The 27,643-nt window shown below is 38.3% G+C and overlaps 2 long non-coding RNA genes across 2 annotated transcripts in view; one reads left to right on the forward strand and one right to left on the reverse strand.

The window, feature by feature from the left end:
• Nucleotides 1–13,195, forward strand: part of LOC147654379 (uncharacterized) — a 69,383-nt gene extending 56,188 nt beyond the window's left edge. The window contains exons 4-5 of the long non-coding RNA XR_015285076.1: nucleotides 8,651–8,714; nucleotides 13,160–13,195. This is a non-coding gene — a long non-coding RNA (uncharacterized LOC147654379). The remainder of the gene's footprint in view (nucleotides 1–8,650; nucleotides 8,715–13,159) is intronic.
• LOC147654380 (uncharacterized) lies at nucleotides 8,998–24,843 on the reverse strand. The gene is made up of 3 exons (XR_015285075.1): nucleotides 24,659–24,843; nucleotides 12,476–21,178; nucleotides 8,998–9,685 (listed from the first exon to the last, which is right to left on the reverse strand). It is a non-coding gene; the product is annotated as an uncharacterized LOC147654380 (long non-coding RNA).
• Nucleotides 24,844–27,643: the final 2,800 nt, after the last annotated feature.

The raw sequence follows: 27,643 nt of genomic DNA on the forward strand, positions 1-27,643 counted from the left end.
TCTGTTGTCAGTGGGAAAGAAAAGAGGCTGTGGAGAGGGGAGGAGAAGTTCTGAAGGTTTTATTCTGATTCTTATTATTCTTTTAGTTCTGTTAACAAAGTTTTCTTTATACCTCTTAAGTTTTGAGCCTGATTTGCCCTCCTCCTAATTCATATCTCACAGCAGGAAATGAGTAGGTAATTCTCGTGGGTACACTGGCGATTTTAGCCAGTGCTAAACCCACCACATTATTTGGTGTTTTGGCCAGGAAGTTCAGATTGGCTAAACCACTACAACTGGTGTGTGGATATTGATGTTAAATATACATATGTGTGTGTTGCTGCCTCCTGCATGGAGAGCTCTGGTTCTGATTTTAGTTGGTCTAACCAGTGCTTCTATAACTGACTGTGTGTCTATTTTTTTAAGAGATTGGTGTCAACTCTGGTGCTCTGGTTTAGAACACCTACATAACACCATAGAATAATAAAGAAGACATCAGGGAGGGTGGTATCTGATGTGAAAGAGATTTGCAGTGCACAATGCTAGCAAATGCACAGGATGTGTTCCAAAATAGCTCCTCTCTTCCATTCAGCTCCCCTTCACACTTTATTTAATGTGTTCTTGAATTGAAACCAATCCCTCCATCCTCTGAAGCAGTGTACTGCCCTCTCCTTATTCAAATCTCTTCTCAAGGTGCTTGATTTTGAAGAACTCTTAACAATCCCTAAGTAGGGAAAGTGTGTGGTGGGTAGAACATTCTGAATTTTGTGTAGAGTTCCAGCTTGTGGAGTAACAGTGTCACAGACACAGCATGTCTTGCAGTAAGCTTTACACCTTGGCCCACATCTGGACTGTCATTTCTACTTTTACCTTTGTAGATAAAGATACCTTTACCTTTTCTTCTGAAAGCACCAAGGCAATTACCAGTACCAGAAAATGGGGCTTTTAAATTTCCTCATGTTCAGCCAGAACAAGGAGCTTGCTGTGGCAATCCGCACTAAGGGTACAGCCAGCATCAAATGCCTCCAGCTCTGTAACCTCCCTAGTGATCTCTAGTGTCCATTTAGTGATCCCAATTTATCCCACTGTGCCACCCTCCTCCTTGCCATATGAGCTGACAGATTTTTGCCTTCCATCCTGTCACCCATCCTGTCACAGATGCTTCACTCACTGCAAACACTGCTTGGATGTTTCACATGTCAGTGTGTGAACCCCTTCTCTTGGGTATGAGGCTCTGCAGGATCTGGTAGTCAAAGAAAGTGAGGGGGCAGGGTGCCTTAGTCCTTTTCACCTGCTCAGGCCTCCATGGAACATTCACTTCTCCTTCTGCACTGCTCATCTGTCTTGCCTCATAAGTCTGAAACAACTGATAGTTAAGGTGGGAGACTCATAACACAAGTTACTAACTTCATCAAGTAAATGCAGAAAAGTATTGGTAGTGAGCAGTTCTTTGATCTTTCTGTTGAGTATTGTTACAAACCAGAGCAGGTTTTTATGGCTATGCCTCTATGTCCTGATACTGTCTCAAAACACTCACCTCTCCCTCCTCATCAGACATTTTTATCCAAGTTACTGCTTTTCGAAATAAGAAAAAAAGGTCTAAAATTTCACTCCTACTGTTCATTGGGATGGTGGTTTGAAGGGGGCCTTTTTGCTTTTTGTGGGTTTGGTTTTGTTTTTTTGCTTAATATATTTATCTTAGCTATTTCCTGCCTTTCCAGAGAAATATTTAAGTCTATTCCATCCTAAAACGGTCTTGCAAGAAAGCATTTTCCTATAGAAAATAAAACATTGATGACAATGTTTTCATGGAGTTGAGTCAACTAATATGAGAGAAAAAGACAAAGTTTTTAAAAAAAACTTTTAAAATTTAAATTACAAAAATGGTACTTGAAAATAAACCAGGAGTACAAAGGGATATGAGATATGAAAGTCTGAGGAAGGCAGAGATTTTGGATTATACAAGAAAATCATATTTCTTAAGTTAATAGGCATTACTTTTTGTTTTCAGTAACACATAATAGATATTTGGGGCCATGGAATCACAGAATAGGCTGACTTGGAAGAGACCCATGAGGATCAAGAAACCACAAATGTTGTTTCTATACAGAATAACCAAAAAGTTAAACCTTGTATCTGTGAGCATTGTTCAGACACATTTTGAACACTGACAGACTTGGAGTCTTAATCACTTGCCTGGGGAGTTTGTTCCAATGCTTGACCACCCTTCTCAGTGAAGAACTTTTTCCTAATATGCCATTTGAACTTCCCCTGAAGCAACTCTAACCTCTTCCCTCATGTCCTATTACTGGACATCAGAGAAGAGATGGACACTTCCCTCTCTGCTTGACCACATGAGGACATTGTGAGCAGAAAGGTCACAGTCTCCTCTTTCTGTACTGAGCAAATCTAGTGTCCTTTAGGTATTAGGGCCAGATTCATTTGTGCTATGAGTTTCAAAAGCTTTCAACAAGGAAGTATTTGGCCCTTCATATTTAGTATTTTACTAATCAAAATACAATAAAAAATTTTGGGGTTTTTTTTCAATTAAATAGATAAATAATATTAATACCGTTAAAGAAATTTACATTTATGTAACACTTCTCATTGACAAAGGATCTCAAAACAATTTATTGATAGTCATAAAAATTCTAATAAGGAGTACCTCTTTTAATTATTTCTGCTTAAATATGTGTGTTCTTAATCACCAGAACTTTGGGCTAAATTATATTACCTGTGTCATTCTCCTCTACAGCCTTAAAAATGATGAACTAAATTTGTAATTTCCTACTGTGCTAGCTGAGTCCTTACTGGAATGAGTAATCCCACTGAATTCAATGAAGCTACTCATGCAAGTGTTCAGCAGTGTATTAAAATATTGTGCAGCTTAGATCTATTCTTGTCTAGGACAATTCCATCTTTTCTAATTTAGTAAACCATGATTTAATCCCAAGAGAACATTGGCTCATTTTTCTTCTGGAACTAACAGAAAAATTAAACTCTGAAAGGAGGAAGACCCTGCTCAGAGTCACATCAGTCTCATGCACTGTTGGTTGTTGTTGGGGGTGGCAAAAGTGGTGCTTCTGACTTGCTGCATAGAAACAAGAATTATTTTGCAGACTCACCTGTCCTTAAACAAGGAACCTCAAGTCTGCTGTGCACTCATACTGCAAAATATCATCAGGTGTTGAGACTTTTTATGTGCATATCACACATGTAGATGAAGAAGGAATTACACACTCAATTTACTTTTGGGAAAGTTTCTCTTTAGGGCTTCTGCACAGGTCTAAAGCACAAAGAAGCATGTCCACCAGAAATATATGGATGAACAGGAGTCCTCCTTGCTCCCTTTCAGCTAGAATAACTGCTTATAAAAAAGAAGGGTTATAACCTAAATCGTGTGGAAAAATTGTCATTAGTTCATTAAGATGGAAGCAGAAAATGTTACTTCTGGTTTTAATAAGTGTTTTAAAACAAAAATTCAAATTTAACTTTGCAATTGAACTGTTACACATGTTTTAATTTCTCTATATATAAAGTTGTTGAGTATGTTCAGAAATTATGAGCACCTCACCACGAAGGCACTGTGGCAGGAAAGAACTGGAACATTTATGGGCATTGCTGTCATTTTTTGGAGCTGTTAATCACATTTCTCATGGATCTGTCAGTTCTGCATTTCCAGATAGTATTTTCATTTTTACATCATCCCAGGCACCGGAGAGCTGTTATGGAGCCCCTCATGCACAGGGTCCCCTTTGTAAGCAGATTGCATTCTGACTTCAAACACAGTGATTTCCGTGCACCTGCCCTACCTGCCATCCCTCCCAGAGCCAATTTAGTCTCTTATTCACATGCTTTATGTTTTCTGAATTCAGCAAAACTCTTCTGGATTTGCAATCAGAGCAACATTTCATTCATTTGTTTTGCAAGTGAAATTGCTTGAAGTAGGAATAGGTTTTACACTGGTGCTTTTCCATGTGCCCTACAAACCTAATCATTGTTAGGGATGTGCCTTGCTAATGACTAGCAAAGGAACTGGCGTTGCTGTGTGTGGGATATTGTTTTGGATCAAAATTAGAGGGAATATTTGTGTGAGGTGTCTTCCTATGGGAAACACAGAAATGAGAGGCTCTGAGTGATTTTGCAAGAGAGACTCTCTTCCAAAGATATAAAGGAGAGTAGTGGTGAAAGAAAAGCTGAAAGGAAATTAGTCTATTAAGAATTATTATGAATTGAAGCAGGGGACTGACAATACTTCTTCTCCATTTCATTGTAGCTCATCATCAAATTGAAACATTAGGTTTTACCCTTTCCAAGCCCTAATTAGAGATAGAAACCCCCTTCTTTTCTTCATGTAAATTCCTCTTTTCAATTGCTGCTTCTGTACCACTTCTCTCTCCTGAGGCAAGCTGCAGAAACTGCAAGCCCCTTTATGTCTTTAATATGCAGGTGAGGTGCTATATGGAGGCATCAAATTACTAATGCAGAGCTAAGAACAAGATGATTCATTCATTCTTAGCTTCCCAGTTCTGCACAACTATCTGATCAAGGTGATATTCAAGGAGGATAGTTTTACAGTGTAACAATAATTTTTATGTAACTTTTTCCAAAAATTTTGTATTTTAATGCTGATGCTAATTTTTGCGGGTGAAAGTATGTGTACTTTGAAAAATAAGGTGGTGAAATGAATCCTTCACCAAGTCTTCTTCATTTCTCACAAGCATCAGAATAAGTGTAAAAGTCTCCAAGGTTGGAAACCAGTTTGATTTCTGTGCATTAAGGTATATACAGGGGAAAAAAAATGGGACACACTGCAGAGACCCCTGAGTTAGTACCCAAAAATCTGGCTCCAAAACTGGGACCAGACCTCACCTGATGGGTTTGTGCCTCCATTTGATGCTGCACCTGAAATAACTCCTTCATCTGCGAGGCACTGGTGCTAGAAAAAGTTGGCTGTAGCACTTCTGGCTTTCATTTTAGCCCTGTGCCACATCGTGCTTCATAGATTTATTGGCTCTTCTGGAGACAGCTGCAGATGTGGGCATCTAATCCATCATGTCACTGGATACACCCTAAAGGTGCAAAAAGGTCTTTCATCCACAGAAAACAAGTTTTGCCACAGAGTTTGTGGAAACCAAAATCAGACCACTGAAGCTGAGAGATACTTTTGGGGAGGCAGTATTTAACTAGCTTTTTGAAGCTTTAAGAATTTGTTACAGGAAAACTTGTTGCATCAAAATGTGATTAAAAGGATATTGTCTTTCAAAGAAAAAGCAGAGACAAATGAATCAAAACAAAATGATAGATTACATAGACAAGATGCTTTTCCTGGTGATGTAGAGCAGTGGCACTAGGGAGCACAGAGCACTGAAATAAGACAACCTCAACAGTTGGGTTTTTTCCTTATTACAGGCATAAACAAATAAAAAGTATTAAGTGGACTTGCAGAAAAATTGTAACAGGAGTGTCAGAAGTATACTGGGATATCACAGTTCCCTGGTCTGTGTGTATTCCATTTTACTCTGTGAATTAAACCAAAAGTTCACTTTTTGGCAGTTGTAAGCATTAATTGGTGTGCCAGTTCAGAGATCAGCTGCACTGTTTTTATGATTTATGGGAGAAGTTATGATGGAATTAACTCTCATGCAGTGAGTTGGGAAGAGAAGCTGGGTTAAGTATATCATTTCATGTGAGCTGTGCAGCTGTACAAAGCCTATCAGCTCAAATGTAATTGTTTTTATGGGCTTTTAAAAGAGAGAAAAAGAGAGAGAAAGAAAGAGAGAGAGAGAAAGCAAGAAAGAAAGCAAGAAAGCAAGAAAGCAAGAAAGCAAGAAAGAGCAAGCAAGAAAGCAAGCAAGCAAGCAAGCAAGCAAGAAAGAAAGAAAGAAAGAAGAAAATTAATGTTTTAAGCTGGCAGACTGTCTTCTTGAAAGACCCTTAAATTATTTGATTTATTTGGTTTGTACCTGTAGAAGACTAGATAAACAATTTGGGATTTTAGTACCTGTTTTCTCATTTCTATTTCTGATTAAGTTCATATTAACTGAGTAAGAAGTGCACATCAGCCAGAATTTTGGTGTTTGCACAATAAAGAATACCATAGGAATGACGAATTGATTGTAGAACTACAGTGAACTTTGACTCCAGTACATTTGCAATAGCACAAGCTTGGAAATAAAATATTCAGAGATTTTGAACCTGTATAACCAGACATCATACTCTTGACATGGAATATGCAACTGATTTGGTACAGGTTCTTATGATAAAGGCCAGTTACAGGTATTGACAAATGTCACTGGAATAGTTATAGACCAGATCAAAAGTATTCTACAGCATCAGAATGATGGTCAAGATGACTTTTTAAAAATGTTTAGTTTGTCTCTAAAAATTAAACAAAATTCTGTTTATGTTTTTAAATTTATTAGTCATTAGTTAAAGGCCTTATTTCCTTCATATTTTTTTCTTTCTTAAACTAGTTTCATCTTGTTATAGTTAATGCAATTATAATCCTTTTTATTCCATGCATTTTTCAGAGGATGAAAGCATTTTCATACTAATAGCCTGTGCAATGTTAAATAATCCATTCCAGGCATAGCACAGTTAATCTTTCCCTGTTTCTGGCAGAATTAATGGTAAGAACCATTTTGCTACAGTTGAGTATAAATTCCTATCTGGGAATTTAATTACTGTCTGACAAGATATTAGGCAAATATTGAATACTGCACTGAGAATGAAGCCTTCTAAACAGTTTCTAAATGTACATAAACCATATTAATTAATTAATTTTCTGCTAAAAATACAGCATGCACATCTGTGTTCAGTATAATTTTTTTCAGTCTGGTAGCATCTTGGAAAGATCATAGTGGGAACTCTCAAAAAACAGCAAACAAATCCAAGACCCTTATTAGTCAACTGCAGCAAACTGGATCAGAGTGCAGGAGCTCTCCCTGCCACTGTGGCCATTCCTGCCAGGCATCTGGCTTTTCAACCTGAGCCAGCAAGGAGGAGAACCATGGAGAAACCTTAGAAAAATATTTTAAAGTCACCAGGGATTTCTGAGTCTGCAACAGATTTGTAACGCTTGGTATGGTGCCTGTTTAACAATGAGCTCAAGAGTAAGGTTTGCAAACATTTAGCATTCCTGTTGTAGCTGTATGTGTCAGGATCCTGAAAGGTGTTAAGCTCCCTTCTTCTCCAGGAAGAGGCTTGCAAGTCATAGCACTGAGGGAAAGCAAAACAAGCAGAGCCTCTGAATATTTTGCTAGGATGTGGTTTTGCAGCTCTCAGAGGTGCTATGGCATAGCAACAGGACTGTGTCCCTACAGCCCATTTCAGAATTTAGGAGTAACTAGGCAGATGATCAAAAGATAAACTGAGCAGAGAAAATGTACTTAGATGTCTTTTTATCCATAAGTGCTGTGGTGTATAAGACAAACAAAGTGTGAAACAGGGACTGGAGATCACTTTATTACAGCGGATCAAAAATACCTCAGAGCTTCTGGCCTTCTTACCTTTAAAATATTTCTTTATATGGCTTGTATCCTTCAAACAGAGTTTAGAGTTATCAGAAAATGCCATGTGACAAGGAGTGAATTTGCCATTTGCTGAAGCCTGCTGGCCACAAGAACCCACAAGAGGCACAGCCAAGTGTCACTGCACTGCCAGACTCACCTTCTTCTCATTCCCTCAAATGGGGCTACCCACGGAAAAGCAGAGGCATCAGCCAAATCTGCTCTGCTATAGTGATTCACAGCTGCCCAGAGCCCACATAGCACTGCTTAGATCAGAGTATCTTTGGGCTTCAGCATACACCAAAAAACTCAGGACAGATTTAGCTTTGTTTAGAGCAATTCTTTCTGCTGTAAATGGCACATGGCAGGAATGTCATAGGGATTTTCCATAGTAATGGACTCCCAACCTAGAATTTTTGTGGTAATATTTGCCCATGTCTGTCAACAGCCATTCCTCTAGATGAGCTCATATAAAGAAATATAAATATTTCTTTATTTTATAATCTGAACTATGTACCTTTTGTTTCTGGACCACCTTTTAATTATCTGGTTTCAGTTTCTAACTTATGCCTCACATGCATAAGTTTGCACCTCACCTGCACCTAATCCTTCCTCTGGCTACCTGAAGACTTCCCTTATTTTCAGACTAAATTTAACCATATTATTTGCCTGTAATCTGCCAGTGATGTTTTCCTCTCTGTCAGGATTTGTGCTAAATGGCTTGTGGGTGGACTAGATATTTTCCTGGGCTTTGGTTGCCTTTGATTGAGTTTAAAAGGCAGCTTAAAAGATTTGGTTCATTCTTACACTGCTAGCAGAATGCACCTCATTCTCCATCTGAAATCTGGATTGACTGTTATTTTTTTTTTTTTTCAAGAACTAGTGTATTTATGTGCTTTAAAACTGGTTGTCAGGCTGTGGGATTCGGTTCAGAAGGCAAATTGCAATTACTGATGACACTCATAGAACCATAACATATTCTGAACTTTTAGAAAATATTTTCACTGGTCCTTTCTTTGTTTCCTTGAAGTTCTGGGAGGTCAATAACCCAGAAAGTAATTTAAAAATAATTAAAATATAATATTATATATATTATAAAATATATAAGAATAATATTATTCTTAAATGATAACTAATAAAATAAAACTATTTCTTTTTAGTGGCAAACACTATGATCTGGAACAGCTTCTGAGAAAGAGGAAGGAGACAAAGCCACACAACTTGGTATGTGATCATTGTGTTCAGTGCTCTGTCTCTGTAGGGTGGGGTGAAGGAATAGAGTCAATTTTACACTAGGGGTATAAAGAGGAATAAGAATCAAATGCATTTCTTCAAATAGACTCTCCTCAAACAACTTAATTGATCCCAAAATCAACAGGCATCTGAAAAGCTTATGTTCACACACAAGTGCATGTTGCCTTCACTTGTAATTATATTGGACTTCTCCCTGGAGCTTTGGGGGTGGGGTGGGGTGTTGGATTTTTTTGTTTTTTGGGGGTTTTTTTAATGTTTTTTGGGTTTTTTTTTGTTTGGGTTTTTTTTTTTTGGTAGGGGGACTTGATTTGGGGTTTAGGTGGTTATTTGTTCATTATATACTGGAGCATAAAGAATTTTGCAGCTGTGTGTGTTCACACACTTTGATGTAATGTGAATAGAGAGAAACCAGACTATAAAATTACCAGTTGTTTGGTTGATTGAAAAGAAAAGGAAAAAAAAAAAAAAGAACAGTGTCAGGCTGTCTATTACAGTGCTTTGAGTGAGGTTCCAATTTAGTCTTGTCTGATATAAAGAGGGATTCACACTTATTGAAAGCTAATAAGCCAGTCTGATCCAGTTTTGGATTAGACTTGAGCAGTTTCAAGTTGGATGGGAAGACACTGAGGATGAAGAAAATCAAATAATAAGGTAATTCGTGTCCATATTTCTGGTACCACCTTGGCAGCACAAAGTTTTTAGAGCATCAGCTGTGGAAATTCTCTGCAAAAGATTTTTTTATTGTCATCTCACTGCAGGGACTAGACTCTATAGATGGATAGGCAGAACAATACTTCCTTCTCACATGGCATATGCTTAGCTGGAAGTGGACAGTGACTGCCATTCCCTACAGGGACTGTGGTGACACTTCATCTTCCTGTTAAACATATACTTTCATTTTTTCACTAGGACAGAAGGGTTAGATGAATGGCTGGAAACATCTGTAAAAAAGGATAAACACATTAAAAGCATTGAGTTAGCCTAAGTTCATGTCATCTGGAGAGTTAGAGGAGAAGGGCTTGCAATGACTGCATTTCAACATAACATTTAAACCCAACTTTAAAATTATTCTGAAAGGGGTATGTCAACCAGAGTTGGTATGAAAATTTTTTAAATGTTGTAGTCAAAAGTCTTTGCTTTAGTGTCTCATTGAAATTTATTTGGTAATGTCTTATAAAACATTGAAGCATAGATGCAGCAAAACCATTTTTGAAACTTTTCAGGGACTTCTTTATTAGCCTTATAACAGCACGGTCTTCACTTCCCCTGCTCCTCTTTCCTTGTTTGCCTCATAGCATTGATGTATTTTCCCTCTTACATTTGGGCAGACACTGGTACAAACTTTAGAGATGAAAAATATGCCTGCTAGAAAGTTTTCTGAGGGAAAAGATGAACTTCAAGATTTTCAGTGAGATGAATGGAAAGAAGTAGGTCAACAGAATCCCATCACTCCAAACAGCAGATCAGTGAAACACAGGGAAAATCAAGGTGTGTTGGGGCACCCCCAATCCTTGTCAGACTGTAAGGGGACTCTGAAAAGAGAGTGTGGAAGGGAAGGGTGTGAGGAACTTCTAATTATACCTGCCATGAGGCCACAGGACACTTTGTAGTATCATGGAAAGTGTTGAGGACCTAACCCTAAATGTACCTTTACGGTATTTTTCTTTCAGTTTACACAGTTCATAACACTTTATTCTCAGAAAGGCATTATTATTTTCTCTTTCTATCTGATTCACTGTAAGAACTAAAGATGAAATAGACCTTCTGAAGACAAAAGCTCTGTTTTTCTGCAATCTCTAATCCTGATGGCATGGTCTCACAATTATTTATTTTCTGAGGTCCAGTCTCATTTGGTGCAAAGGAGCAGCAGTGAATGAAACGAGATAGTCTTGTGAATGCCTGCCATTCTTTGAAATATGGAATTGAGAACCATTTGCAGAAATCAACATTATTTATGATCACCTGTAGAAATCCATTTTGTGTGTTTCTAATGAATTTGATCTATTTTTCTCTATGATCATTTCTTTACTGGTAGAACTGACAGTTTTAAACAATTTTAAATGAACAGATCAAGAAATAGGTAGAATAATAGAATGTTCTGTGTACAAATGCTGATCCTGCTTCTTTTACTAAGGCAAAAGACCTTCATAATTCATTCATGCCTTCGCAGTCATGACTTATGGACCTTTTAAACTCATGAGAGAAACATAATACTCACCCTTCATGGGTGAAATATTCTGTATGGGCTGGGGATTTATCCTCTACTCATCCTTCTCTTAAAGGTCTGATGAGAAGTGTTTTTCAAGGGTTAGATTTCTTTACAGAAATTAGATCAGTCCAGATCACTGACAAAATGTAACCAGCTTCGCTGTTCCAGATTGTACTGGCTTTACAGCTTTATTCCATATTTTTTTCTTGCTCACATTGAACATGAAATCCCAAGGTGTTTTGTATGGCAGTTAGCTGAGGACACTGGTGTTACTGAGCACAGTGGTTACAAGGAGACACAAATTGAGAGCTGATCTCCAGGCCCTCTGAGGAAGAGACTCTTGCTAATAGTGGGTGTCAGCAAGTGGCTGTCAGCACCTTGAGCCAGGTCCCACTGAGCTGACCTGTCTGCTCTGTGTGACAGATGTAAAAAATTTCGGAAAAGATTTTGAATGAACTATTTCAGAACGGTAATTTCGCTAGAATAAAGCTAAGTGAAGCAGACAGATGTCCATCAAGGACTTATGAATAGCACCAGTAAAATTTATTTATATGTAATAAGAATGGTTTAACACCAGGCAGCAACCAAGCCCCACACAGCCCTTCCTGTCCTCCCCACCAGTGGGATTGAGGTGAGAAGTGGAATAATAAAAGACTAGAAAACTTGTGTGTTAAATTAAAGGCTATTTAACAATGCAAAAACCCCACACAAAGTAAAACAAGGAAATAATAACCATAATCCTAATCATCATAACTCCCTGTTTCCCATGGGAGGCAGGTGCTCAGCTGTCTCCAGGACAGCAGGGCCCCATCACATCTAATGGTTACTTGGGAAGACAAACTCCATCTCTGCAAATTTCACACACTTTTCTCCTTCTTCACACACTTTTCATATGGAACATGATGTCACAAGGTCTGGAATATCCCTGTGCTCACTTGGGGTCACCTGTCCTGGCTGTATCTCCTCCCAAATTCCCGTTCCCCTCCAGCCCTCTCACAGCCTGGCAGCGCAAGAGCAGAAAAGGCCTTGGCTGTGTGCGAGCCCTGCTCAGCAATAACAAAACATCTCTGTGTTATCAGCCCTGTGCTCAGCACAAACACAAAACACAGCCCTGCAGCAGCTGCTGGCAGCAGAGGTAACCCTGCCCCAGCACAGTGGGGTAGTCCATGGGTGCTGTTCAGAGCCGTGCACGAGGGAGCAGGGCACAGGGACAGGTTTCTGATACAATTTACAGCCCCTGCCTCAAATCCAGTGCTCTCACAGAGACTCCAGTCCTGACAACACAGTCACCTGCACACTGGGAAATTATGTTCTTGCATTTTTAGGTACTCATACGTGTGCTTAAAAAAATCGGTCTAAGGAACAAATACACAGAACTGTGTAGGGACATGAGGATGCAAATATGTGAGGTGTGGGTGTAAAGTCAAAATATTGATTATTGCTATGTATTACTGAAAGTAATAGATGCTCTTCAGAAATTGAAGATTTTGGGCAACTTCTTTGTGCCTCAGTTTACACTTACCTGCCCTAAAGTATTAATGGTATTTTCAGACATGTTTTGTGGCTCTCATAATGTTCTTATCATTTTCAGAGAAGCTCTGGTACCTGAACAAATTATGGAACAAAGACATCAGAAACCTTGCATAAAATGTTTGAGTCTAAAAGAATAATTAGACATTGCTATTATTCTGATAACTCAGAGTTGAAACTTTCTCTCACTTCGCAGAAAGTTTATTTTATCTGTTATAGTTCAGTTTCTCACTTTACTACTGATGAAAATGTATTGTGTAACACATCATTAGATAATTACTTGATTACAATTTAATATCTTCTGCAGAATCTTCCAGAAATAATGCACTTAGAGTGTAAATTTTTTTGTGGCTGGTATTATTAAGTTATTGTATTTTAAATAGATTGCATGGATATGATTATTTCATTAAACTACCAATTGTTCTTGTGTGTATGTGTGTTGGCAAGGAAATAATCAGATAATGGATACTAAGGCCACCCTCTGAATTGCACACTACTCCTCAGCTATCTAACCTGTAATTTTAATGCAACATTTTCTCCTTCACTAACACACTCTGCAGTTATACTGAAATTATAGCTAAATTGTGCAAAAGTCAGAAAATCCTGAAATGAAGCGTTAGGTGAAATTGGCAGTTCTTTCCACATGTATAATTAAAATAAATTTTTACTACTGGAGGAGTGCTCCAAAGAGGAGGAAAAAGGTGAGAAGGAGCGAGCTGAGCTCTTGGTTCTTCTTGTGCATCATCAGCAAGAAGACTTACTAATCTCTGTGTAGTGACACCTGTCTGGAGTCCCCATTAACTGGTAAGGTGTGACAAATGTTGAAAAGTCATAAATCTGAAGACCTAGAGCTTCATGGGTGGGAATGGACGCACTGAGTGTCTGGAACCTTTCTTTTCAGAGGAGACTTGTTGGGTGAGTCCTTGGTCCTTTTGTAGGGGTTTGTGGTGGATTTTGATGCCGTTTTTAGGGTAGACTGAGTGCTGACCTGTGAAGAGGAGCGTGGTGTTCTCATGTTTCTCGTGATGTACTGCAGGAAGAGGACCAGAGCTGGGGTTCAGGGTGGCTGGAAGGGATGTGCCTTGGGGAGGACAGGGTGGCTGGAAGGGATGTGCCTTCAAGGAAGGGATGTGCCTTGGGGAGGACAGCCTGACCCTCCACTCCACAGGCTTCCAGTGTGCCAAAGTGCGAGAAAACTCTTTGGAGTGTTCCAGGCACAAGAGTTTATTCAGACAGGAGTAGGAGGAAGAAATTATAAACAGAAAAGTAGAAAGAAAAGGAAAACAAAGGTGATGGGCTAGAATATGGATCCTCAAAATGTAAAATACAACACCAGAGCAGTATTTCTTTGTTACCTTCAGTTTTAAAATACCTTTAAACTTACTTAGACAAAGGCATGTAAAAGTATGACATGGAGAAAGCATTATAAATAATGTACAGGGCAAACACTGACAACAACTAAGGCTGGCCTTCATCTAGAAAGTCTCAAGAAAAGGCAAAAAGGGGGATAAATAAAATGCACTTATGTAGCAAGAATAGAAATGTCATCTGAAAAAAATAAAATAAAATATAATTTTCTGCTCTCCTACTTGTCTATGCAACATTTGTTTAACAGCAGGGACAAGTGAAGTTAGTATCAGATTTCTTGTTAATAGTTAAGTGTTTTTTGTTAAGCAAAGGTATTTTGGCTTGAGGAAGTCAACACTTAAGCAGAGTGGAGACTGAGCACGACTCTCACCATCCAGATGGCACTCAGAGCAAATCAGTGAGGTGGAAGGAGGAACAGGGATGTAGGATGATGAAGCAGGGCAGCCACCTCTGTTCTCTCTCTTTTATCTTTGTTTTATACCTGTTCCTGTGTCAGCAGCCTCTAGATATGTTGAGCATATTTTTATGCAATCTATAATTTAACAGTAGTCAAATACTGCGTCTTAAAAACAGAAACAAAAGCAGATTATGAAAATAATTACACCTGAGTTTTCTTACAACCTCTCTGATTTTTTCCTTAAAAATTGAAGTCAGTTGTTGCTGGAAGCAGGGAATGAAGAAAACACAACCTGGTGACAGCTAGTTACACTTTGGTTCGCATAAAGTGCTCTTAATCCTTGCAACAGCACTGAGAAGTACACATTAAAGAAATGCACTGCATCACATGTAGGACTGGTAGGTAGGATTGCAGCTGAGACTTCTTGGCACTTCCTTTTATTATAATAATAGCTTTGATTTCCCTAATTGCCTATAACTTTGCTTAAATCTAATCCTGTGGGTTGACACTTAACACTGTCATGGTTAAGCACATAGGTCAGCTGGAGTGACTGAGTAAATTTCCAGCAACAGCAGTTCAGGCAGTTCCAAGAAGAGGAGGAAATATTTTCAGTGCTGTTTTAAAGTTTTATGGGAGTTCCTTTTCACAATGAGCAAATACATAGAAAGGAATCCAACTGAGGCTGCCCTTGAAACCCTTTTTTTTGGATTTTACAGCTGCTTGAGCGTTTGACTTTCAACCCTAATGTTGTTGTCTAGTACTTCATGTTGGAGATACTATGTAATTTCACAGTGAGTTCCTGCAAAAGCATAGATTTGATTTGAATGTACAGTACACAGATCACAGAGCAATGAAACCATCCAGTGCTTTTAAAGGGAACCTTGGTTTATTTCTGCAGCTCTCCTGATTTCCTTCTAATAAACATAAATCTATATCTTAATATATCTATCTGTGCATTAAATTATGTTTCTTTCCTTACAGTGTGGGGCCTGTGCAACTGTTCCTGCTGTTTCTTATCCCTGTTTTGGCTGACATCTGTATATTAGATCATTGGGAAAAGAGCAAAATAAATTGACTTCAGCTGCTTTTTAAAGTATTAGGTTATCTCTGGAAAGTGGTTTTCTCTTCATTTATCACTCATGACTATCTCTTCCATGATTTTGCTAACAATTGTGTTTCTTTTTAAGACTGGAGTGTTTCTTCAGCCATCTTCCCTTGACAAATCAAATGGTATAGAATCTAAACATGAATTTTTCTGTATAGAATATATTTATAGAATATAAAGAATAGAATAGTGGAAGAATAGCCAAGAATACTGGAAAACCATTCCAAATCAACCTCCTGGAAGTCAGACAAAATATCAGATTAAATTACCAAATCTCCACTGGCTGTGGAAGTTTTGCTTAGTCTAAGATTGTGTCTTGGCTCTGACTTCAGAAGAACATTCTTTCTCCAGGTACAGGATGGAAAGTGTATATCTTTTATCAAGGCAGATAGGTCAGAGTCTCATCTCTACATCTCTTGACTACCGGTATTGCAAGAATTTTTTTAAAATACTGTGCAGATAGTATTCACAAATTATATATATAAATATAATAGTTTAATAGTCACATTGATGAAATATGTTCATAGTTTGGCTGATCAGGCTCTTCCTAAGTTTGGTTTGAATTATTAGAAAATATTTATTATTCCTTCTTCAGATAAAAATGAGGCAGAACTGTTGTTGAACATTTAGGAGTGTACGAATGTAGAATGAAAACCCCTCAGATCATTCAAGTTCTCTGCCATTGACACCCTAATCTGATGATTTTTTTCCTACATATAAGACTGAGATACAATTTTTTGAAAGAGACATATTTCATACACTCCATGAGAAACTTTGGCAAAAAATATTGCTCATAATCCCTTGCTTCTCTTTGCCAACTAATATATTGAGAAACACAGAATACAGAGCAAAGAATCAGAAGGATATAAATCCTTGGAAAGATGAACTGCAAGAAAGATATTTTCAAGCACTGATTTTAAACTCAGGTCTCCAAAAGACATTAATAACGAGCAATGAGCTTTGAACAGAGCACATGTGTGTATTGAGAGTAGCAGAACCAGTGGATTTTCTCTAAATATTTTTGCAAAAATGCTCAGGAAGAAAGAGGTCATCAAACCTCTTCCCAGAGTTTGTATGATCAGACTGTAAAGTCAACACTAGATCTACTAGGATCAGCAATGGCAGAATAGCCCTTGGGATTTCATCATTAATGTTTATTCCTCTCTTAAGATTTTGTTTTCAGGAAGGGAGCAGTAGTGTATTTTATGGAAGGAAATTGTGAAACTGGAGTTCCAGATATGCTGTCTAAACAAGCTGTAGCAGTAAGGCACTAAAGTAATCACAGAAGGGAACAAAAGTCTAGAGGCAAAATGACATAAAATCAGAACCAAAAAAGAGGTAATAAAATGAAAGGGGTGTAGTTCTGGATTAGAGCATTTCTTTGTTCCGTCCTCCTTGCTAAACACATAATTACCAATCTTACAGACTGAACTGTGTTAATCAAAAGAGGTGGTGGTTAGTAGCAGCTCAGCAGTTGTGTGTAAACAGAGTTTTAGATATTAAATGACAATTAAAGGCTGTTAAAAAGTAAATTACCAAGTGATGAACTAAGCCTCATGAGGGCTGGAAGGAAAGTAGTAAAGCTGAATTCAGCCACAAACCACTAACTACAAACAAACTACTGGCAGCATGTCAGCTTCCTAAAATACCTTATTAACACCCTGTCTTTAAGTCTTTTAAAAGTCACAGAAGAAACTCACAAAGAGCTATAAAAAATATTGAAAACTCTCTTTCAGCTTCTGAAACCAGCAAATCTGGAAAATGCTTTTCATTTTAAAAGGAAAATAGCAATCTAAAAACTGGATTCATTTTAATTTCATCGTTATCTTATATGCTTAAGCTTAAACTTCTCTTGAGCAGTCTTGACAATTTTTGGGTCATCCTCTGTTAAGAACCCAATTTAATGAGTAGCTTATGACAATGACTGACAACCAAGGAGAGAGGGAAGTAACCCTGCCAGAAGAGCTAAGCCCAAAGGAGTGTGCCAGAGTCGCTAAGGACTGTGCTTTGATGGTGTGAAGCTTGTGGTGTTTTCTCACTCATCTTGCTCATTGTTTTGGGCTGAGAATGGCCATGGCAGGTTCCTAGTTTGATTCCTCAGTCAGGGGAACCTGTGGGAATGCCTGTGGCTGTGGGAATGTCTCACAGCAATGCAGTTGAGTCTATCCCCCACCAGAGACACAGGGGACAGGTAAAGCCATGGCTCTTCCATGAGACAATGATGTTCCACACTTGTCTCACGTCCTGGAGTCATCCTACCTTCCCTCCATTTCATAACTGAAGTTCCTATATTGAAAACTTTATTGCCAGGAGAGGTTTGGGGGAAAGAGGGACAGTCTTAGGAATTACACACCCCTATCCATTGACAGGAGGAAATGTAGGGTGTGTGGGACCATGAATGAAATACTTCTGGTAAGTGCCTAGGTAAAACAAACCAGATCTACTAGTTCAGAGCACTCTAAGCAGGAACCAGGCTGTGCATGCATTTCTTTGTGCCTGCATAAAGGGGCAGAATTAAATATTTAAGGTGCAGTATCATGTCTTAAACCATTTTAATAGGTATTCCACATTGTCTTTTTTTTAAAGGCCCGAATTATCATCAAGCATGACTCTACTACCCACTGCAGCTTCCCTTAGATCTAGAATCACAGAACATTACATTAAACAAAAGAAAAAAGAAGAAATCTATGCACTGGTGCTTAAAATTGAATGTCATTTTTACGTACAAACACTAGCAGGTGTTGAACAGAAAGAAACCTCTCATGTATTAGGATAATAAATATGGTAGGGATAGAAAATAAATGTGCACAATGCTTACACTTACTCAACTTTTTTCTGCCAAAGCCCATTCCATATACAAGCTCTCTCACTCACATTTGATTGCCTGTTTCTATTTCTGCTCAGCTTCTGACCTCACCCCCTTTTTGGTAAGGTCCTGTTTTCTTCTGCCCACCTTGCTCTAGTATTTTGTGATTCTGATCTTATCAGGAAATGTTCTCAATATAACATAAGATATTGTAGCTGGTTTTAAAGATTTAACAAACAGAAGTTGATAAGCACAATAATAGGAGATGCACAAGGTAGAGGACACACCATAATTCTGCCTCTTTTCTTGTTTTATTATGGCCTCATTATTTTTTCTGTCACTGTAGAGTACCCCAGAGGCTCATAATGTCCATCATTTATAGAATTTAAGAAACATATTTGCTGCCTGTTTTGTAAGGGGGAAAAGGGGGGGGGGGGGGTTGTTTGGTTTTTGTTTGCTTTTTTTGCTTTTTTTTTTGCTATTAAGTTGTCAGTGGTATTAGAAAGAACTAATCACATAGCCCTGGAAATAGAAAACCTGTATTGAAGTACTGAATCAGGAACAGGAAGAAGGTACTTCAGTATCCTGTCTGCTGCACACTTCACAGAGGTGCTTTTTTCTCAGTTGTAGAGAAAGTCTATTAAAAGATGATGACTTGATACGAAGGAGAGCCTTGTCCTCTAGGATATGGATTAAGATCACCAATTTATTTCTATGCTGGGCATTCAACAAATCTCAGCATCACAATGTAATGATTTAGTCCTATCTGAGCTTCCCTTTGCCACCTGGTCACCTTCCCAGTCCCTGCAGAATACACCTCATTTAAATTTTGTCCATTTTCTTCTTACTGCAGACTTTCATTAGCTTATTCTTTATCTGCCCTGAAGTGTGTAATGATAATAGTGTTGCTTAGATAGCTACTTTCATTCCAAATTACTTTACAAACATTAACTAATTAATGGAGAAGACAGAGTATCAAATAATGAATTTTTCCATCTATTGGTGAACTGATATAGACAGATAATATGATTTGTTCACTACCTGAGTAGTTCAGAGGTGGGCATTAACTTAAAGTGCTGGCCAATTTGACTGTCACTGATGAGGACAGAGGGAAAAAAAAATCAGTTTGTAGTTTTCCTACATGATGCATTTTTTTCATTTGAATTCATGCCTCAATCCTTCATTTAAAATTAGTTCCATTGAATGGGATGGCCAGAAGAACAATAAAATTATTTTCACAGAAATGGAGAAATTAAGATCCACACAATATTTCCAAATCATTGAAATCTATGGATTTTACATTTCAACTGAAGAAATAGTTTCATAGAATTTTGAAATTTTTATGCTATTTCATGCCCTACAAAAATCCATTTGGATACAGAATCACGATGTTTTGTGTAAACATATCATTTTTTGGTTAATAATAATGGTTTAGCTCGAGCTTTTTCATCTTCACTTTCATTGACCACCTAACCATCATTTTCTACTGAGGATCAACAGACGCTGCCAATATAGAATGAAGGTTTGAGACACATGATCAAAGTAAACTAAGCTGGGGAAAAAAACAGTTGGTGCTGTGATATGGCAGCAAAAGAGTGATCTCTACTCTTCCCTTTCAAAAAATTTATTTTCTAATTCATGATGTAATAGGAGGAATAATGAGAGATTATCAAGCCGTGTTTCTTGTGGCGGACATATTTATACGCATTCAGGAAAAACCTGAAGGACTTAGGAGACCAGCACAAAAATGTGCAACTTTTTGTCTCCCAGAGTTACAGCATGTCTGTGCTGGTTAACCAAGCTGAAACCATGTGAGGGCTGCTTCGTGGTGCAGTCTTGTTCTCAGTCCAAGGTAATTCTACTCGGAACGGTTTTTCACCCTATTCAAATGTCTGTCCATTACAGCCAAAGTTGGAACAGATCATGGAAAGAGATTAATTGTTCCAATAGTATAAAAACAGTGGGAAGGAACCACTTATAAGTCTTCTTTAAAGAACCCAAACCCACAACCACATTTGGTATTAATTAATGTGTGGGCTCCCATTACTCACGACTGATGGCAACTGCTTGCTGAGTGTCTGAAGTGCAAAGGCATGGAGGACATTAGCACAAATTATTTATCCAAACACTATTCTTGGAAGAATGGTTTCAGCAAGTGGCACTAGATATGGGTAAGTCAAGCTTTTGCTTGGGGCAGAATGTGGCTCAGAGCCACACCACCTGCTTTACCTACCACATAGCCCTGCAAAGGATTGGGTTTGTGACACGGCAGCTACTCTCAAGGAAAGGTCTTTTCTAGAAGTAGTAATTGGTGATCCAATTCCATCCAGCTGTTTCCTTAGCCATCCCAGTAAGGAAGTCTTCAGTGTCCTTCCTTCCCTCCTTCTTTCCCAGCTTTATCCCTTCTCCCATTGGTGCCCTTGCTGTGAACAGAGAAGCGTGGTACTGGTCCCATCTTGCCAAGCAGATCACAAAAGCTTGAGCCAGTCCTGGTTATTCACTTGCTGCTCTCTCTCACTGCGCTTGTAAAGGAGTTCAGCCCTCCAGCCATGGACCAGGAGCTGTACCATGTAATTTAGATGGCCAAACTCACCACAGTGAACAAAGGCACACTGACCTGAGCAGAATAATTTAGCAAATCTTTGTGAATAGAGAACCTCTTTCACAGTCAGGATTTCATTAGCCTGACAGAGTTCAAGAAGCATTTGGACAATGCTCTTGGGAACATGCTGTGACTCTTGGGGCTGGTCTTGTGCAGGGCTTCAAAGGAGTCAAAGATCCTTGAGGATCCCTTCCAACTCAGCTTATTCTGTGGTTCTGTGACTCTGCAAATATAATTTATAATGACTCTTGTCTGCAATAAGCATAGCCACTTGGAGATTTCTCCATAGGGATAACCTCTTTGGAATGGTAGGGAGCTTCGTGAATAGCAGTCCTTGTTTAATCTCTATTTCATATCTGCCACTGTAGATTTCATACTTCATGACAGTATATCCATCATATTATCAGGAGATTTTAACTGCAGGCAAAAAGGAGTTTTACAAATAAATCCTTCTACTACCTCATCTTTGCTATCTAATAATGAAGAAAAGTCTGAAGCAGTGTCAAGCTTAAGTAAAAAAAAAAATTATTCCCAAAATTTACCCAGAAAACTTTTCTAAATTCTTTTTATCCAGTCAGAGAAAGGGAGGGGAGGGAGGCAAGAGGTGTCTGCATTTAATTTAATTCTTGATTCATTTGCAAATTGCTTGGGAAACAAGTTTATGCATATTAATTACATTTCTAATGAAAAATATTTCATTTGCAGTTGCACCTGTTTTCATGGCGAAGTATAAATTTGGCTTGCAAAGCTAATATATCTATAATTTGGTAAGTGTTGAAACAACTATTTTGATGGAATATATATGACTGGAGGAACAAATGCTGTCACATGGGGAATTTTTCCATCAGGCTGTACAGGACACACCGTGGCTGGGGCTGGTTGCTCTTGGGGAGCCCAAAGTTAAAGCGGCCTGTGCGAGCACAGGTAATAGTGGAAATGTCTCATAGTAACAGAGTAATTTTATCTCAGTAAGGATTAACTGGAAAAAAAAAGCTAATAAAAGTCCCCTAGTTTATGTACACAAAGACTTACCAGGTGTGTTTCCTTGCTGTTTCTCAGGGCTTTTTCATAAGTACGGGGTTTTTTGAAATATTTCGTCACTGTTGATCTAGTACTTGACTTGGTTTTTATTGTCAAAATAACCCATGTAATACCACAGATAGGAGCTGCCACAGGTCAAAACCTGATCCCAGCAAAATTTAGAGGATGAGAAGTACATTGTGCAGATAGATTTTGTCCCTATGGGTATCTCTAAGCAATACATTTTATTTTTACTGCTATGGTATGATTTGAGTTTTTCCAATCTTGCTTGGTTTTGTTATCTAAAAGAAAATTTAAAGTAAAATGCTTAAATTAATTTTAAGTGTTTATTTCTGCTTCATTATTTAAAGTGTTTATTCAGTGCCACAATTTAGTCTTCACTGAGCTTGAAATGCATCTTGAATAGAATTGCCAGAACCATAATATAACATTAGCAAATCTAATGCTAAATGGTGCCTGTTAATGGTTGAAATTATAGTTTAGATCCTGAAAGTATAAAAGCATCATGAGATCCTTTGCACTTGGATATGGGGTTTGGAACTCATATTAATGTTGAGGAAATTTATGCTCAGATATCTGGGAGGAAATATCCATTGTGAAAACTGAATTTCTCGTGGCTGTGCTTTGCACAAAGCAAAAAGCTCAAATGCTTCCCGCCCATTGCAAGCTTCACTCAAGGCACTGTAATTACAGTAATTAATGGCATTGTAAAGCACTACTTATTTTTAGTAGGTGTAATTGCCAAGGATGCTTCTTTTTAAAACTCTTTGAACTGCTTTGTCTGTCAGTAAGCACAGATGCTGACAGATTTTTTTTTTTCCTAATTGAGAAAAATAAATCAGTCATCAAAGTCAAAATTCTTCAGAATAGTGGAGTCACAGTTCATGCTGAGAAAGGACTAGCTCCCTTAGGAGTGATTGATTTTAATGTGCCTGCTCATGAAGTAAGATACTGTTTTAACACCTGAACAAGTCTGTGACAAGAAATTGTGACAAGTGATGTTCAAAGCTTGCCCAGTCACCAGGGTTCAGCTCATATTGTGCTTACAGGGGTAGCCAAAGCTTTCTAAAGATCAGTCCATGAAAGGGGAGCACCTTGTTTTCTTTGCAGCAGCCTTGTTTGTTTCCTCCACTGCAAGAAACTCTGACCATTTTTCTGCAGTTTAATGGGTAAAGTTGAATAAATGCAAAAGGAACAAAGGAAATATCTAGGCACAAGGATGACTTTTGGTTGAACAAATGGGTTTTCACCTCTGCAAAATTTAACAGAAGCCTCATGATTTTCTGTAACATTTAAATGACTAACACACAGAGAAACAAGAAAAACCAGCTAAGTGAAAAATATATGAAATTATTTACAACATATAGCCCAAAGCCCAGGGGGCTTGTGAATAGAGAAACAGTGAACAAATCTTAAAAGCACAAAAAACTCATTCCTACCAAGTTACAAGCCAGCTCATTTCGAAAAACAGGCCCAAACGTCAGGGTGCAACAAACCACAATTTAGTAAAATAATTTGTATATTAGCTAAAGGAAGTAGCTATTAAAAAGATAATTAAAATTGAAACAATGGAATCCTAATTATTCCTACTCTGTGGGTCTGGATCCATCATGGTGTTATGTCCCTCAGCAGACGTGGTGGGGCCAGTTGGTGACAAAGTCAACAGTGTTTTGTTGTATCCAAATGCAGATCCAAAACACCCAAATGCAGCCTACCAATTCCTCACATTTCAAGTCTGCCACCTATGGCAGAGTAGCTGTAGAATAATTGCACATTTTTGCTAAGTTCTCAGCATGGAGTCAAAGCAGTAGAACTTTATTGACTCAAGAGAAGCTAGGCTTATCCCAGACAGAGGAAGACTCAGGTTTAAATAAAGAGGTCTAGTTAAGAACTAAGTGATTAAATTACCACATATAGCATAAGATTAGCACTACCCTGATTTTGTACCACAGTAATTCATCCGACTTCAAGCAAATACCTCCTATGCTTTCTGTATTCTGGTGAATATGTCTATTCAAAAGAGGAATGGCTGTTTGGTGGGGAAGACACCAGGCTGCAGAGCACACACAGAGGTACAGATGGTTTTGAACTGAGAAAATTTAAGGAATTTACGGAGAAGTCTTTGAGAAAGAAATCACAAAAGTCACAGTGAATAGACAGCAAGGGTTTTCTGGGGAACAGGCATTTACCAGCTCTGACAACCTCTCCTGTTTGTTTCCTTTTTAAGAGGTTAAGCATGCAGAATGACCAAGGCTGTCTAAGAAAGGATGGGTTGGGCTCTTATGCGGAGCAGATGAGGAATTCAGGTGCTTGTGGTATTAGAAAAGCCAGTGTTCACTAGCTGCAGGTCAGTGTGGAAGCAGTGATTCTGTACATGGTGCTCTGCAAGGACAGCTGTCAGGTGAGAAGGACTGACTCCTGCAAATGAAATCATTAGATTTGTTCAAAGCAGTCACTTCTGTCACTGCTCTCTGAAGGTTCTACCAACCATTCATTGACAGAGCAGAATACATTTTCAGCTATACTGATGAGAACCAGCACTCAATGGAGAATTCAGAACATTTTGTTTCAGTGTGCTCTGAGTCTGAAGGTTTCTTCATCACTTGGTCCTTGTTTTGGGGTTTTGATTAATTTTTTTTGGTCATTGATATATTTTTTGTTATTCTTGTTAGTTGTCCTCAGAGGAAAAAAAAATCTATCTCAGCTAATGTGGGTGCCAATAAAAGAGTTAGTCCTGAAGAGCCATGTGGGCTGACAGACTAGGATACTCTTTGCTGTTGTGCTCTACATCTGATTTAATATCCACATCACTGGAAATTCAAACACACATAATGAGGAGGCAAATGGCAAACTCACTTGTCAGCATCGCTGCTTTCTGATGGTTCCTCATGCAGGATTTTCCATGGTTGTGTTTGCAGCTCAAATAAAACTGCAGGAAATAATGCAAGTACACTAATGTACTAAAAGGGGTGGTCAACAGGTAAGGGCTCAGCATGTGTGCATTTTAATGAGGTGTTAATTGAGAGCAGGGAGAAGGTAAACAGCAGACTCAGAGAGGGGGCTTGGATTTATCTGAAACCAGAACCACCTGAATGCTGGGCTCTCTAATACAGAATAAGGACAAATTCAATTCTAGTTTTTCCTACTTCAGGCTGTTTTATAGTTCTTTGGGTTGGAACATTTGTAATAGATTTACTAGGAGCTATCACTCCAAGTTCAAAAAACCAGATGGGTAGTATGTAATTGCTGAAGCAGGACCATTCACATATTTACATATATAGAAAATGCAGCAAGCAAAATATTCATTATGATCATGTCCCATTCCTTAATCCTCCAATTAAACTGAAAAATTTGTCTGGTGCTATGTTCCCAAATCACATCACAAAACACTGAAGTAATTTTATATCCTTTCCCTCCTGAAAGAGTGTGGCAGCACTCTACTTCCACATTTCAAGTGTTTCTACCAAGGAGACAGTCATATAAAAGGTTCTCAAAAATGTTACTTTATCTCTGTAGTCACTATTCAGGCTTGAAAGCAAACCCTTTTTTGGCTGCCTCACAGAATAAAATACTAAAGACATGCCTTTGATTTCCTACTTTAAACAGAAAACAAAAGCACTGTTTTTAGGAAGCTAAATCATTTTTTTTACTCTGATACTTCATTAGGCTCACTAGAGGCTTGTGTCTGTCTCAATTTTAAAAGCACTGCAAAAGATTTTAGTTTTGTAATTCCTCTTTGACTGAATCCCTTATTCCCTGCTTGGAAATGCAGTAAAGCTGAAATGTCAGTCCCATAATAACTGGGAATATTCTTGTGGGGGTTTTTTCCCTGCAAAACTAGTGTGCATGTAGCCAAGAACATGTTTTTGAAGTGCTGTTAATCTGCATCTGTAACTTGAAGTAAAGCATTGAAATCTTTTTGCAGGGGGTAGTTACTTCCAACCAAAGTGGAACTCTCTTCCACATCTGCTCATTTAGTGATAAAACCAGCCCATAGACTGTGTAGCTGCAGAGGGTCTGCATGAGTGAGCATTTGCCTTATGATTAGGGGAAGGGGAATCCCTGAGTGGCAGAAAGCCAACATGAACATGTTGTACCTCCATGAACTCATGGCAATAACACCCTTAAGAAGAAATTGTAACCAAGCTAAACATGGCAACCCTTTCAGAGTTATTGTCACCCCATACTAACTGACTAGAGCATCTCAACATTCTTCTGTTCACAGCAGAGGTAAGAAGCCCTTCTGCATGGCCATTAGGGAGAGTACAAGACTATTTGTGATCCTGAGATCAATTCTGTCCCTTTATTGTGTCCCAAGCACGAGCAGGTCAAAAAGCAACTAATTTCAGCTTGAACAAAAATGCCACAATGCCACTAGGTGGGCTGTGCTCCATGTAAGCCTGTTCCAGCTGGAAGGCATCCAAGACCTCCAATTCCCAGCCTAAGTGGCTGCTTGGGATGGCCTGGCTTTCTGACATCATATGTCTCTAGTGGGCCACCTTAATTCCCCACTGGCCTGCTCAAAATTGCTCTGCTCTCACCCAGCACCACATGGGCTAGTGATCCACCACCTCAACAGCACCAAGTCTGGGGCTCCTTTTTGTTCAGTCTGGATGGAATCCAAAGGAATTGAAGAGAAATATATTATGGTTCGATAGATATTACACCAAACCCCTGTGGAACTTAATAGAAAAAAATTCTTATTCATAGTGACTGTTGACCTGCCTGTCTTGCTAAAATGTCATTCCCTGTTAAATTTTATCAGATTGAGGAAATTATTCTGAAGTTGCTATTTTCTACAAGGACTAATTACACTTATTATTAACAACAAAGGTAAGAATCAACAAGCAAAAGGATATGGATAGATATGCCAGCAGGAAAAAAAATAAAGCAAAATGAGGAATTGTTCTTATGTCTTCTCTTGCACATTACTCCTACAGCCAAATCATGTAGTCCTTGGCCTGCACTCTTCCTTAGGCACAGGTGTCTCTGAATTTACTGTGCTGTTAAAAGGTGATGTGGAAGCAAACTTCATTTGTTCATTCCTCTACACAGTCAGTGTAGCTTACATTATTTAAACAGCTTTATTTTGATGTACTTTCTCTAATCTGAAATTTCAATGTTATCAGCTTGGCCAGCCTCAAAGTTCAAAATAGCACAACCCCAGCTACTCTGAACATTGGACTTTTGTCATTACACTCACCCTCAACATGCAAAAACCTGGCATGCCAGGATCTGCTCCAGCTAAGAAAGGGTTGATCAACAATAGATTTTGCCTCTCAGAAATGGACACAGAATCTAAAAAATATGGTAAAGTAATAATTACACAGAAGTGGTTTGCAAATGATAATGTCTGATTGAATACCTCCTATTCTGGGGATTCAAATACTATGGTAACAGACAAAAAGCCTAATCTATTTTGACTAATCAGGATTGATGTTAATTAAAGACGAGTTCAAGATAATGACTTCTCATTACTATGTGATAGCTAGAAAGAGATTGTTCTACCTCCAGGTAAAATAAGCAATTAGATAACTTCTGTTTTTAAGGACTTCTTTTTTTAAGTCTTATCTCATTCTCACTTCTTTTTCTGATGTCAAAATATTAATATGTAAATGTCTTATTTTTATTGCTGCTCAGCTAGATGAATGTTTTTTAGTGGTTCTCAGACTGCATTATTCTTTCACTTTAATGGAATTATATTTTCCTGTTTCTAAAAGGGGATCATAGCTTGCTGGTTAAAAAATGGTAAAAATAGAAACATTAAGAATAAACCCATCAGTTACCACTGGAAAATGCAATGTGAAGTAAAGGCAGAGTTGAATCTGCCATAGAAGTGGT

This window comes from Cyanistes caeruleus, chromosome 3, assembly GCF_971803275.1.
Source record: "Cyanistes caeruleus chromosome 3, bCyaCae1.hap1.1, whole genome shotgun sequence".
In the NCBI taxonomy this organism is placed as follows: Eukaryota; Metazoa; Chordata; class Aves; order Passeriformes; family Paridae; genus Cyanistes; species Cyanistes caeruleus.